Consider the following 3,525-nt stretch of genomic DNA (forward strand, 5'->3'; position numbering starts at 1 on the left):
GGGAAATTACAAAAAAAAAAGATTTTAAAAAGAAAATTTTGCCATTTTATAAGTGGTACATACAAGCCACCGTATAATGTATGCTTTTCTCAAAAATTTGTTAGTGACCGGTGATACACACTGTTGAAGTAGTGAGAAGAAAACAAACTAGAAATGGTAAGTTTCTTGCATTGTATTGTTTATTGTATGTGCAAAACGTATATTCTAGTTGATTTATACTGCTAAAACGTCCGTAAATTATGCAAATAGACGATGAATCAGATTGTGTCATGCGTTTTCTCGGCGGCAGATAGGCCTTGTGAGCTTTGCCCTAAATCAAATACAAAAATACAATGCGTTTCGCGGATGGCAAACATGTAAAAATAATGCGTATTTATATGTATAAAGTGATGGAAAGCTATTGTTTTTGATAAATAACGCTAAATTTATAATATAAGCTTCATTATAATGCCTTACAAAAGAAATTAAAAAAAATCAGTGGCGTGACTTGGTCGATTTTCACAACTACGGAAGTCCATTTCGTGCCATAATTTGGAAAAATCATAAAAATTACAAAAAAAAAAATAAAACAACAGCATTTTGCTCACGTTGATATTATTATTGTGTGTTCCTATGTTTAACAATGTATTATATGAATTATATATATAAACAGTCATATTTGTAGATGAAACCCCAGATATAAAACGTCCTAATATATGTAGCGCCTTAATATATATATAAGAAATTAACGCTACTTTTAATGAAAAACTAACACCCTGGAGGTATTTCATAAAGACTCATTAGATAATCTATATATTCAAACTGTTTTATGTATCAAGAAATCTCTATGTACTACATGACAATTAGAACATCAGAAATTAAACTTAAAGTGGAAATATAGACAGTGGTCATTGCACCACCAAGAAATGAACTACTTGGACCAGGAGTTATTAGCACTATTTCTTCAGCTAGTGAATAGGGCATAATGGAACCAAATGCTTAATATAAAGGCTTGAAAAGAGGAAATTTTATTCAAAATTCCTAAATATCGAAGATTATTACGACTCTTTTTTCCAAAATTAGTCCGTTTTTAACTATGTTTTCATTCTGGATAAAAATAATTATATTTTATAAGCTTTTGAAGCGATATAACATTTTTTCATTAAAGTTGTTATGCTTCATTCTTGAATTTTTCTAAAAAATAAAGATAATCAGATACTTCACACTTAATTTTGCTGATATAAGTCACAGAGTAAATTAAAATGATTGATTATTCCATCCATTTCTAAAGTAACCTATAATATTTTTTGAAGTAGTGACTCATCACAAAATGGATGGCACAAATAAGTTTAAAAACGTTTTAATGTTATGTACATTCTTTCGTGTGCGTGCTTCCAGAGGATCATCAATGACATAACCGACAGTGAATTCAACTGACACACCTGCCCACGAAGAACTATACCAGCGATAGAATGGTCAGTGACAACAAGAGGCAAGACACGATCCCATTAATATATCGTAGGCCTCAGAAGATAAAAGCATCGAAAGAAAACTTGATGACTGGACAATTTAGTGTGTGTTTTATTTTTTGTTTTAGGATTGTTAATGGACTTCATAATCCAAGAAGTAGGTAATGTTTTGTAAGCCATATGTTTTTAAAGTTGCAATTTAGAAGTTAGCTAGAGGAAGCTTTGCGTCTTAATGATAATGTTAAGTTCGGGAAGTTAAAATAGATCTAGATAGAGTATCTGGAACGATATAAGGTTGTGACGCAAAGTCTTCTTTTAAGAATTTGACTAAAAGTTCAATGGAATAACTACGAAAGATGCCCCCTCCCCACATAAAAAATAATCGGGCCCCCTAAATTTATTCCTTTTGTAGGGAATTCGTAAGTTTGTCAGGTAAAGTTCTAATATATTCGAAAGCTTGATGATTGAACAATTTAATGTGGTGTTTTATTTTTTGCATTAGAATTGTTCAATGAATGGACTTAACGATCCAGGAAGTGGGCAATGCTATAAGCCATATGTTTTTAAAGCTGCAACAAAGAAGTTAGCTAGAGAGAACTACGCATGGACTGGACGTTATTTTTCAAGCGCAAAGAAAGAAGCACGTCACAATATTTTTTATTCATACTAGTAATGTTCAAGTCCCTATTGTCACAGCCTAGCACGGGCAGGTAGTTAGAGTGGTGACTCGCAATCTGGGGGTCATGGGTTCGAATCCCCGTCTCTCCAAACATTCTCGCCCTTTCAGCCGTGGAAACATTATTATGTGACGGTCAATTCCAGTATTCATTGGTAAAAGAGCAGCCTAAAAGTTGGCGGTGGGTAGTGATGACGAGCTGGCTTCACTCTAGTCTTTCACCGCTAAATTCGGAAAGGCTAGCGCAGATAACCCTCGTGTGGCTTTGCGTGAATTTCCAAAGAAACCAAACCCTGTTGCCAAGATTAAGATTAAAATTTCCTCGTAATTGTAAAAAACGATACCTGAATACTGTTCTATCACCCTGTTAAGTACATCACACAAATGAAATAAAGATACAATACACCGCCGTATTTAAAGAATGATAAATTATGATACAAAAGTTTATTATAATATTCACTGAAGACGAAAGATTATCGTCTCTCTCTTATAAATGTTGTTTATAAATATAATATTGCCAAAATATAATAAACATTAAAATAAATTTACGATAGTGAGATTGTCTCAAAAAAAGATGCTCATCATTCATTCAACAAAATCCTGTGACGTTCTTTCACGGTGTGACGCAAGCAAGGTTCTGAAGAAAGCTGCAAGGTGGCGAAAAGGGAATATTCAAAATGAAATAAAATAAATTCCGAATCTTCAACTATCACATCTAAAGACAAATATATAGCTTATTTTAAAACGAATATCGTTCAAGAAGCTTAGAAAGCTTATTACTATTATTAGTTTTATCAGCAAAAATACTAATGAAATATCATATATTATTTTTGGTAGAAAATGGATATGGTACGAAGAAATTATTCTCACGATGTGGTAAATATTTTGTCTATAATTTTCGTTTTCTTCTTTAGCATCCAATTTCTGTACAGTCACAAGGGGGAGATAAAAGAAAATAAAAACAAAAGCACGTTTCTTTTATAATTTATATGGCAAACAAAATCTAAGTAATAAAACGTTTAGCCTTGAGTAGTGTCTACCAGTTGAATGTAGAAAATGTTAATAAATACTGAAAGAGAAAAACAATACGTCTGCCTTACCTTGGCCTCAATAGATGCTCCTGGACAAGACGTATAAAGTGCCACGGCTTCGCGAGCTTCCTCCAAACCTATGGAATAATAAGAAAAAGAAAAATCTACCAAATAGTTTGTTTACTTTATATTACTTCTTTTCTTTCTCTGATTTGTCTGACTTCTGATTTATAGTTATATGTCAATTGCTGTTCTAAACAACATCAAATTATTCGAAAAACTTTAAACATAGTAGGGCTTATTAATATAGACTATTGTTGGTTGTTGCTAAGGCAAAGCATGTTTCTTTTCCTACTTCTTTTTTTTAATT

The 3,525-nt window shown here is 32.3% G+C and overlaps 1 long non-coding RNA gene across 1 annotated transcript in view; it reads right to left on the reverse strand.

Moving 5' to 3' along the window:
• LOC111089697 overlaps window positions 1-3,325 on the reverse strand; it is a 6,802-nt gene extending 3,477 nt beyond the window's left edge. Inside the window, exon 1 of the long non-coding RNA XR_002613924.1 lies at window positions 3,225-3,325. This is a non-coding gene — a long non-coding RNA (uncharacterized LOC111089697). The remainder of the gene's footprint in view (window positions 1-3,224) is intronic.
• Between the last annotated feature and the right edge of the window lie 200 nt (window positions 3,326-3,525).

This window comes from Limulus polyphemus, unplaced genomic scaffold (genome assembly GCF_000517525.1).
Source record: "Limulus polyphemus unplaced genomic scaffold, Limulus_polyphemus-2.1.2 Scaffold7067, whole genome shotgun sequence".
In the NCBI taxonomy this organism is placed as follows: Eukaryota; Metazoa; Arthropoda; class Merostomata; order Xiphosura; family Limulidae; genus Limulus; species Limulus polyphemus.